The 11,543-nt window shown below is 37.5% G+C and overlaps 1 protein-coding gene across 1 annotated transcript in view; it reads left to right on the top strand.

Annotated features, from left to right (window-relative positions):
- The first annotated feature begins 271 nt into the window (after positions 1-271).
- The window catches only part of MICAL2 (microtubule associated monooxygenase, calponin and LIM domain containing 2), a 152,623-nt gene continuing 141,351 nt past the window's right edge, over positions 272-11,543 (top strand). The window contains 1 exon segment of the mRNA XM_068398565.1: positions 272-382. The gene's annotated coding sequence lies outside the window, so the exon portion shown is untranslated.

The following is an 11,543-nucleotide window of genomic DNA, read 5'->3' as shown; positions in this document are numbered from 1 at the left end:
TTCACCTATGTTTACATGGGGAGTTTTCTTTTTAATCCAGTTTCCTCCCTCTTTCCCTCTTCTTTCTTTCTTCTCTCCCTTTTTCCCCTCTGTTGCAGAACACAGCCACAGGCATTCAGTCTTAGGCAGTTGTCCAAATCTATTTTAAAACAAATTTTTAAATCAAAGCTTCTTGCAGCTATAGGGCGAGGGTCACATGTACTTTCCCTGGGTCAGCAGAAAAACTTGTGATGACATTGCAGACCCATCTCTCTTTCCTCTCCCAGTAAATATATGCATAATGTAGAGCTATACAAATGTTTATTTTTCAGGAGAAGTTGAGGTTACCTTGTCCCTTACAGGACCAGTTGAAAGAACTTTGGCTCAGAAAAAAAGAGGGAAGGTAGGCATATCTTACCTAAGAACCTTAATTTTTTTCCTGATTAACAGCAAAGACTTAGCAAAGCATGTCTAGATTTTTCAGTGTTGACAAGCAGCTTCATTATTACCAAAATAATATCACTTGATATCAGAGGCAGAGAAATGCGGAACCTGAAATGCCGTTCAGAGATGGGAGAAGTCATGGCATTTTGCAGATACTGAGATATACAAAGCTTTTGTAAGCACTAGTTCATTGTTCATACCTTCTGTCAGTTTTCCATACTGAACCCACAGTAAGCCTGTAGTGATGTAGAAAGGTAGATACTTTGAACAAAACTTGGAGTAGAAATAGATGTTAATGCATTTGAAGCTGCATTTGTAGCTGAACACATTCTAGTATTTTGATTTTTCCCCTGATGTTTCTATGGTAGTTATCCTTGTATGTTTTTCAGCTGCTTTTGAGCCACTTTGCTGTACTGCTGGCTGTGAAAGTGAGAGAACAGCTTCTGCAGATGAAAGGCCAGCAATGATAGCATTGGAATGTGACCTCGGACATTTATCAGAATGACATTGTCTGTCAGACGATACGGCATTCTTATTTTTTCCGACCCCTTTTGGCATGGAATCAGGTCAGTTCAGGATGGGGGCATATATTACCAAGCCATACATACACCCATAAATGGCATATTAAGACTCTTAATATGAAGTTAGCTTAGTTAATATGAAATGGGTTTCATTTCAAAAGCCCTCTCTTGTATGTAGATATTTCACATATTCCTCTGTCACTTCCAACCTGTTTTAAAAGTCTGCTTGAAAGAAACCACTGGGATTAGAGAAAGACGGGTTATTCTCTCTGAAAAAAAAAAAAAAAAATAAATAAATGTCAAATGAGGATAATTTTCTTGCTGTGGATCATAGATATTCTTCTGCTTAATAGACCAAGGTTTCATAAACTGTAAGTGATTATTCCTTCCTGCCTCAGATTTGGGAAGTACCTGAAACAATAACAGAAAATAAGCTGTTATCTAAAAGAAAGATTTTGAATAAATGTTGTGACTTGGATGTAATCTCCATAGCTTCCTTCTCCCTATCTGCAATTGAAAATAATGGAGATATACACTATGGTGGATAGACTATGAGGGTGAAAGCTGTGACTAGGTGTAAAAATATGTCAATTCTGTTCTCAGCCTGGCCGTTGGCTTGCGCTGTGAGCATTTCTTTCCTTAAGCCACAACATCCACAGCTGCAAAACAGGGTAAGACTCAAGAGTCCTCCAAATAAAAACCTGTCCTTTGTAATGCAAAATACTATTATTGCTACGGTGCTATTTCTAAGGTGCTACAGATTGGAGATTTATTTGCAGATTGTGTCCCTTGGGATATTCCAAAGGGTCAGGAATATTTTGAGGTTTTGTTAGTGTATACAGGTTAGGACAGTGCATGCACGTTGGGCTGTCTTTAAGCTAAATGGTCGAAATGCCTGAAATTTGATGCTTTACATCTGGACAAAAGGAAATGCTTCTACTTCTCTTTTACTGTGGATGAAATTCTGTGGTTGTTTCCATGATGAATGATGCAGATAGTAGTTATGCACCAGTTAATGTTTTAGGATGAAACTCCATTCTTAGTTTTTGAAAATGCTTCTGCTCTTGAAAGGAGAATTGAGATTGCTTGTGCTCTGTATTCCAGTTCCATCTCTAATTTTTTTTCAGATGAATATGCTGGATGATGTTTATGGATGACTATTTAAACAGCATTCTTTTTTGTGCATAGAAAATGTAACAAGATCTCTGATATTCTAGAGCTGAAAAATTAGCAGTGAGTTAGTAAATAAGAAGTAAGTTAAAAATTACACTTTTAGCCAGTTACGTCTTTATGTTTCCAAGACAGTTTCTTATGCAAGATAAAAAGATCAAGCATTTTTTCATAATAATGCCCACCCCAGACCAAAGAAGAGCAGCAGGAGAGTTATCCATGTTTCAAATCTCAGTCATAAGCCTGTTTGTTTGCTTTTGAAATATGATATTGTGGTAGAGTAATTACAGAAATAGAAAGTATTTCAGAGTGAATGAATGAGCAATATATTCTTATTCTTGCTGAACAGGTGCCTAAGTGCTTCCAATGACAAGGTGAACAATTTCTAACATATTCCTTATGTAGAAAAAAAGAATAAGTTTAAAGTGTTTTGACTAATCAGTCAAGTTTTGAGCATGTTCATAAGTTTCTCCCTCGTTTTGAATGCTGTGTTTGGGAAGTGCCTGGACCGATTGGCTGAGTCATTTTCTGGTGATTAAGTGGTATGTCTGAACAGTAAATATACCGCAAAAGGCTTAAGGGGGTTTATAAATAGAAAATGTTCTGAGAGAAAATCATTACTCAGAAAGCAGATTCTATTGATACATGACTGCATAGATGTTGTCTGTTGTACAAGACCAGTATTTTTTAATGGAAAATTTTATTTCTTTTTAAAAAAACCTTTAATTACTTAATACTCTTTTTTTACATCTTTATCTTACTCATATGCATGTGTAGGGACAGTAATCACTTTTAAACTTAGAAAAAACCTGCCTTGATAGCTGCCCTCTTGTTTTCGGGGCCTATGCTTTTGATTCCAAGAATACATATTTCTTTAAACTTACCCTTGTTAAACTGTCAAAATCTTGATTTACTGTGCACTTCCTATGTGCTTTCTTCTGTGATACAGTATGTATGTGTCACATGTCATACATATGGAGGGAGAAAAGAATGGGACTCAGAATTCCTGCGTTAATACTGCTTCTGCCATTATTAAATTAGTGAGTCGCCTAAGACAAGTTTTCCTATCATTTCCCTAGGTCTTCCTAGGACTATGATTTTTCTTCATTTTTTTTTTCTGGAAAGGTAGGATAACAGCTGCTCCCACGTTTCAGAACGGTATTTTACCACACGCTGAATACAAAGCCTAATAGGATAATGTACAATTCCCTTGAAGTCAAGGACTTTGTCCACAAAACCAGAAAGGGCATCTTTTTTTTCCTTTCTCCAATTAGCTGCAATCTTAGGATCCCTATCTGGTCATACTAGAATGTAACTTGCTGACAAACTGACCATTTGACTGAAAAGAGCAGCTCTGTCATTGTTTAAAGAGGAGCTATGTTGTTAACACAGGAAAAAATATATTGTGGACAAGTAATGGAACTAAAATCAAACTTTCCTAGTTTATAGCTGGATACAAAGCTAACCAAAGCCAGTGGGACTCTTTCCTCTGACTTACTTAATTCAACTGCATATTTGTCCATCGAAGTGCTAGTAATAGAGCCCAGCCAGGCCCTGGGAGATGCTCCAACCCCTTGTTCTCAGCTGACCTTCTTTGGCCGGCGTACAGAGCTGCTAGGGTGAAAATGGTACTATGTACAGTACCAAGGGCAGGACAAAGTAAAACCTGAAACAAAAAAAAAAATGCTGCAGGAAAACCCTCACTAAAAAAGAAAAAGCTAAATATAAATAGCAGTAAATGGTAGCAGTATTATGGGTTCTTTTGCCTCCAAGCAAGCACCTACACATTTATAAATAATGACATACAGGCATTAGTTTAGTTTAAGATGCTTATTGATGCTTTGTAGACCAATGTTTTAAGCAAAACAGAAGGCAAGAGTGGGCAAGTTTCCAAAATCTGGGTATACTGTGAAATAAAAAAGTACATATAAGCTTTCTCTCCATGAGTGCATAGTGAAATGTACGTGTTGGATAAAAATCCTGCTACTGTACACTAAAAAAAACAAATCCTGCTCTATCACTGCCTGGAGTAAATGATAAGAGAAGTGGCAGGGCTCATGAAGAAAACCAGCCATTTAATTCAACTAATTAAAGACAGAAGTCTGCTTGAAATGTAGAACTTTTTTTTTTTTGATAAGGAAGTTTAATCTGTAAAGTTTGACAGTAAACCATTCTCCAAAACAGTCTGTTACATAGCGGCTGTATTTTATTGAAATTTAATAAGATATCCATGTATTACACTACTGTAAATAGAGAAACAATTTGAATCCTGTGAACTTATTTCAAATTGACTTTTTTTCATACTGAAAATACCTTTTAGTCTTTAGCTTATACATTGTTAAACAGTATATTGATGAATGGGTGATGCCAGACATGTATCTTGAAAGAGCAGCATGATTGCTCCTCATTAAGAAATCACAAGGATGCAATATATCTAAAAGAAGCACTTCGCATGCAGAAAGAAGTGCTTTCAAATCAGGAAGGTTGAATGGCAAAAGAAGACTTCTCAGCTCTGCTGAGTTTCAAAGGTCAATCTCATGTATGAATCTTAAATAACCTATGAAGGGCACTTGGAAGAAATGCCGGTCCTGTGAACAACATGGAACAGTCACACAAGTTGATGGTCTAAGTTTCTGCTCAACAGGATTTCCTCTGGGAATGTGGCAGTTGTTAGATGTCTTTATTTCAGCTGTTGTGAAAATGCACTTGTGCCCAGGCTTTGTTTTCTCCCCAAGTGCTGCTGTTACCATTCCAGAGAGTTCAAAGTGGTTTTGCTCTGTGTGTTCAGCCTCCTCCTTCACCAGCTGAAATCTGATTATTTCAAACTCTGGGTATGCACGAGCAGGAAGGGTGGAAGGATGCCAACTGCCCTGTTGACAAATTTGCAGATACACAGGACTTTTTTTTTTTTTTTAATTAAAAAAACCTTTTTTTTATACTGGCACTGAGACTGGAAAGCTATTGGCAGATGGTGCATCTCTGAAAAAGTCTCTCTTTAAGCTATGCTTGTTTGTTTAAAGTTGCTAATGTGACATGTTTAAATACTAAATTATGGAGTCCATAAAAACATTTTACAGGTTGTAAAGAACAATATTGCTTGTGCTGTGATCCAGTGAGATCACATGAAGTAAGAAAACCCAAGGAACAGAAAGGAGGCTGTTCAACAAGCCTTAGTGTTACCCTGGGAGCTGGTGGCAGTTCATGAGGTGGCACCTCTCTGTCAAGAGCTAAGCCAATAGCCAAGGGGTGGTAGGAAATGTGGTGCTAAAGAGCCTGCCGTCTCGGGGGGAGGCAGCAGTAGGGGCTGAATGACCTGCAACATCTTTGAAATCTCCAAAGCTTATGGCAGGGAGGAGAATGACCACGGCCTTATTCTACATGTGGTCTCAGTGTGTCAAATGCTTGCTGTAAAACTTCTTTTGCTTTGCCAGGTTGGGCTATAGCACTTGTCTTCCCTCTCATAAGCGGTGTTGAAGAGGGTTGTGTCCTCCTGAGCCACTTTGAATTTGGCAGATGGATTTCAGTAGCACTGGTGTCTGAGCACATGCCTGTGTCTGTATGGCGATGCTGAGCTCCTCTGGGAGCCGAGGCTTTATATAAGGCTGAGCTCTTCCCTGTAGGTTTATGGAAAACTGACAATGCTGGAAGGGGGCCAGTTTAACTGGGAAAACTGAAATTGACTAAGCTTGAACAACGTAATTATAACGTAAGGTTAAACAGGTAAATGGCTTTAGGCCATTTAAGAAACCAGGGATGAAAGGGTGGAAACAGGAATAAGCTGCCTTTTTTTCTGTGATCAGATAAGAAAGAGAAATCTTCAGTGCTGCTGTAGCTGGATATAAAATGAAAAACCTGAAGTTGCAGTGGGTAGTTAAAAAGCAATTAAACTTTCAAGAACATGTTCCTGAGTAGCAGTTTGAAAACACGGTTGTAATTTTTACCCAGAAAGAAGTCCAATCTTTTGAGGATAATTTTCCTAAGGTTAAGGTAGTGATTAGAGACCTATAATTCACAATTTTATAGCACCAGGTTTAGGAAAAAGTCTCTTTTGTGTCTGTACTGAGGGTAGCCTATCAATGCCATGACTATCAGCTTTAGCAGTTGTGTTGCTGTACTGCTATTTGGCCTCTGGTGAGGGCTGCAGAATCCTTGCTTTTAACAGATGTCTTGGTCTTTTTTTTCTTTTTGCAGTTGAGTGAGGTCAGAGGAAAAGTTGGTTATTGGTTTAAATGAGCATAGGATTGACTCCAGTGAAAGGTAGACGGCTGGATGAAATTTTCTTTCTTACCAATAAACGTAGTAGTGAAAAATGTCAATATGCATAAGTCATTGAGCGTAACCACTTACCTCCTGAACCATGACAACAACTGAATATTTTTGAACAAAGTTTACATATGCAAATATTTTTAACATGTTAATCGGCTTGAAATGCAAACCTACAGGTAAACCAAATTTTTATATGCATCAACACTTTTCTTGCTGAACTATATATAACCATAATATGCACAATATCTGTGGAACCTATAGGTCCTTAGTTATTCCACTCTTATTGACAGTATCCTTTGGAAATCCATATCAACATTATCTTGAAGAAAGAGTAAATATAAGAGTAAACATGTCAGTGACATTAATTGACATTTCCTACAGAATCCAGAACATGGAAAAGAACTTTAGAAGTTGTAATTATACATTGGCCAGAGTCCTAATTATGACATGACAGTAAAATGTACATTTCTTCTTCTTTGCCCAGACCATGACTTTGCATTTTAGTTGCACTGTAACAGTCTCCAAGTGCATCATGGTTATGTTTCATGTTTTTATATAAATGATGATTGTAAATGGCATTAAACATGCGTAACTTTTGTTTCTTAGCAACCTTTGTTTTTAAACAAAGGGGAGTTTAAGTACATATAATTTATTTATTTTATGCTGTCAAGACAGACAATAATGTATAACAGAAAAAACTGCTACCCAGTGGTTGCTGATTGTTTTCTATTGTCTCCATAGAGCAAGTTAGAAACATTTGTGTTAGATAATTTTAAAAAAAGACTCCATCTTCTTCCTAGCCATTCCTTCCTGGCTAAGCATGGGAAGCAAGGTTGTCTCTTGTCTAATACAGCATAATGCAGCATGGTAAATGATCAGTGACTAGAATCTCCCAAAGTAAACTCCGGAATTGCCAAAGGAAGCACCTTCTTCCCTGAGAAGGAGAAAAAAGAGATTTAGCACTTCTAACATGGCTTTGCTCATGTATATGGAGTGATATTCATTAAAGAAACAAATAGCACAGACTAACTAGAAGTGTCTAACTTATAAATGAAGAATGAGAATCTGTGAAACTTGAAGCATGGCAATTAGAAGTGTTGTGGTTTCATCCTTGAGCTAAGCAAGTATGTCTGAGTGTTCAGCTGTCTGAGGAACAGTAATTTCCCTAAAATATCACCAGAGACTATCTCTGCACTCAGACTTGTCATGATGGTCCTCACTGGTTCGAACTGTCTGTCATTCTTCCATTAATGACACTCAGGGAAGACTTTGTTCAGTAACACCCATAAAACATAAATAACATTTAATTAAATAAAGTCTCTGTTAAGACTTAATATGCTAACATCAAAGCATCTAGAAAGTGATCTTTGTCTCTGACAGAAGGTTTCCCACAGACAAGAAATAATCTCGGGTTCTTGCTGACAACACATACAGAATGGCTAATTTGTATTAAGCATGTATACACGGAAGATTCCCTTTATTCACCGACAGTCACATTCTAGGAACTATTTTAATGCAGGTGTGTGCTAAATACACAAGTCTTTTGTGTTGTTTTTGTTGGGTTTTTTTTCCCCACAAAATTTCCCCAATGTCTCTATCAGAGATCACTATATTTTTCTCTTGATATAATCTGAAGCAACCTAGCCAACTATTTTGCAATGTGATGTCCTTTAAGCAGCTGACAGTTATTGGCTCATGCAGATGTTTCAGCACCGTAACAAAGCAGAATCTATTTATCAGTTGTACGCAGCCTGGAATCATTTGGCTTGAAAGACTGAATTAACTTAAATTTCTTTATCACTTTAGCTGACATTTAAGCTTCACTTTGCTCTGCAAAGTCTTAATCTGAAATCAAGTATGACCAAACTCGGAGTACGTTTTCAGAGAAGGTGTTAGCACAGCCGTGCAGGAAGGAAATCTTATCAGCTTTGTTGAGCTTGGTCGGTTAGTTTTACAGAGTCATTTGTCAGCAGAATCCAAAGCAGCAAAGCTGCAAGTCCTAGCTAGGAAAATGAGGCCTGATCCAAAGCCTATTGGAATCCATGCAAAACAAAGTTTAATTACTTGATCCTTTTCTCTCTGAAGTCAGTGTGATGTTGACATTTATTTCAACAGAAGTAGCTCTATGCCTTTGATATTCTCTCATATGTATTTTTCAGAGTAGTGACTCCTGCGAATCAAAGCAGAATCAAAACTGTATCTGAGCACACAATCCCAAATGTCAGAAATTAAAATATAAAATATCTGTGGAATAAAGTCCGTAGGGTGCTGAGGACTCAGCATTAATAAAATGAAGGCTTTTACTGGAATAATTACGATATTCCTTAGGGAAAATATCCAAATATATCCCTGTGGAAGACTAAATCTTTTAACAGCTGACTAAAAGATTGGCTACAAAAAGGACAGGAAAAAAAAAAAGACAATGCAACTCTTTATAATAATGATTTGTTCTACCTTTCATAATGTCCACCTTATTTGATTATCTGTCAAATCTTCTCAAAATTGAAATGTACCTTACAAAATTATTTGTGCCTCAAGAGAAGTTTCAAACTGTTGCTTTTCAGAACTCAAAAAATGTTTCCATGATTTGTAATTACATCACCACCAAAGCTGACATTATCCCTTACATGAAGTGAAATGACACTGAGATGTGACTCTGTTGCAGGAATAAATATGGGATTGTAATTTTATGCCTTACTGAAATGAGAGTTACCCTAGAGAGTGTGAGGCTCATCTGCCTTCAAAGAAGAAATTTTTTGATTAATGAAGATTTGAAGAGACTGGTGCTGGCTAGCTGGGTACTCTCTATATGAGATTGCAGTTATCAAAATGTCTTAGGAAGTGAATCAGTTAATATTGAATGATACTGGGAGCAAGAGATCATCCTGTGCTCTGATTTAGTGTATCATTAGACATTTCTCATCAGTAAAATCCTTTTTAGCTTCAGGGAGATTTAACCAGCAAAGACATGAGATCCAAAGAATGAAATTTCCTAGATTTGCGTCAGTAACCCGCATCAGATAAGCTCTATCTCCTTCTTGACAAAATATCAGAGAAAATATTAACATATGGGGAAAAAAAACACCCCAAAAACTAAAAAAAACCCACCAACACACACCCAGAACCCAAACAACAAAGTATTTGTGTTGCAGAAAGGACTAATGTTACCAACCCGGGGATGTGTTACTGGCCAGGTGTGCTGCCGGATAGTCTGTTAGAGCTTGCTCTCTTAAAGGATAGAGGCAGCGCAGGGCAAATACAAATCCTGGCAGTTCTGTGCCAATGTCGGAGAGCCCTACTACTGCTAGTGCCGCAGAAGCAGTGAGTGTATGAGAAATTGCTAATATGAGGAAGGTAGAGTGATGAAGGGCTCATCCCCAAACTTCCCTAACAAATGAACTTGTAGTCATCTGTGGGAAGAGGGCCAGAAAATTAGCTAGGTGTGTTTTGTTGGTACTTCTGTCTGTTTTTTTTAAATTAAGAAACAACGATCCTGTGGAACAGTTTAAATATTCATTACTTACCAATGAACCAAAGTGTTTTGAACTGTTCCTCAATAGACATGTAAAAATCTGTTAATGTGTTTAGAAGCTTGAACAGAAATGTTGCTTAAAAGGTGTCTTACGCTAGAATAGTTCCATTATATGCTAAGGATATTATCTGATACATTCAGGATCGGGTAGGAAGGGCTATTTCCTGCACATGTGGTGAGAAAATCCAGCTATTCCGGGCTCCAGGAAAATTATATGCTCCCACATAAAGAATTCAGCTTCCTTTCCTTAGATCTATTTTCTTTTCCTCAATCTATAAAGCAAAAGTCCTTTAAAAGAACCACTCTAATGGCTTTATATGTTCATTTAAAACAAAAATCATTACTGAAGGAAGAGAAAGAGAAAATTTGTATTTAACTACTACTTCTCACCAGAGATGAATATGATGACAAACTTCAAACCAAGAGCAGGAAAATACCTATGCTACCCATAATGGCCTTTCATGTGGTGTACTAGAATGTCAAGGTTTTACCCTCATATGAGGGTTTCACCCTGATAAGTCCCCAAGAGGTAAGGAAGTCTTCTTACCTTGACTCTATGGATCACAAACTGGTAACGCACCACGTATGCGTGACTTCTCAAAGTCGTAAAGGAGATGAGTGGTGGGAATTCAGCATGGTCTCCTGAGACCCAGGCTGCAACACAACCACCAGACCATCTCTTTTGTATAAAAAATTCAGTTAACTTTGAAGAAATCCACAATTAATCAGAAAAGATCAGACAGGTTGTTTAAATACCACAAGAAGGGCTTTTATTGTGTTGGATATGTAGATAGTATTACATTTACAAGAATTTGAATAGATAGATAGGTTTGCACATGTCAGGAAAGGGAGTGCTTTCCATAATCGGCTGCAGTGAGGGGATGAACATCCTACAGCAGTTAGCAGGCATGGCTTTATTCTAGTTGATAAGGCTGGATTGTTTTTCATTAGGGCTATTCTTATTCCTTTTTCCTATCCTTTCAACGGGGGAGAACAGGCTAGGACTGAACAAAAAAAATTTACAAAGCAGCTGCACTGTTAAAAATAATGGGTTAGGAACTTGGTCTCACTGGAAGGGGAGGCTGCACAGCACCCAGGGAAGTTGCTATTTCCCTTTACGGTTGTGTATCCCATGCTTCACATAAGGGACGGTGGGCTAGGGTAGCCAACAGAGCCACATGTAATGCCAAATTTGTAGTTCTTGATTAGTGTTTGTTAATCTTATCTTTACTGAAGTGTGTTCGTCTTAGCCCAGAGTGATTAGACTGTATCTTAGTTATGTTTTCCTCTGGAGAGAGGTAGGTGTGACTGTGAATAAAGAATTTCTTAATTCTGGTTAAGTAACATCTAATGAAACATAATTTTAAAAGATGGTTATGGTAATAATTAAGGTTAGTGAGTGTGTACTATACATTCATCTTTTGGCCATTTTCAAAGGTCAAATATTTAAGGACAATCAGTAAACATACTAATTATAGTTATTAGAATAGTAAGGTGCCTGGTGGTCTTCATGCAGCCCCTGACATGTCTCCCCTTTACAGGGAGTGCGTAACAATTTTGGAAGAACTTGGCAGGAGAGGGTTATCTTTTTATGGACTTACTAACTTTTTTCTGAGAGGAGTGGAGGGAAG

The sequence above is a fragment of the Nyctibius grandis genome, chromosome 4, assembly GCF_013368605.1.
Source record: "Nyctibius grandis isolate bNycGra1 chromosome 4, bNycGra1.pri, whole genome shotgun sequence".
Classification (NCBI taxonomy): domain Eukaryota; kingdom Metazoa; phylum Chordata; class Aves; order Nyctibiiformes; family Nyctibiidae; genus Nyctibius; species Nyctibius grandis.
Note: the sequence above shows the minus strand (reverse complement) of the source record. Positions and strands in the feature narration are given on the sequence as shown.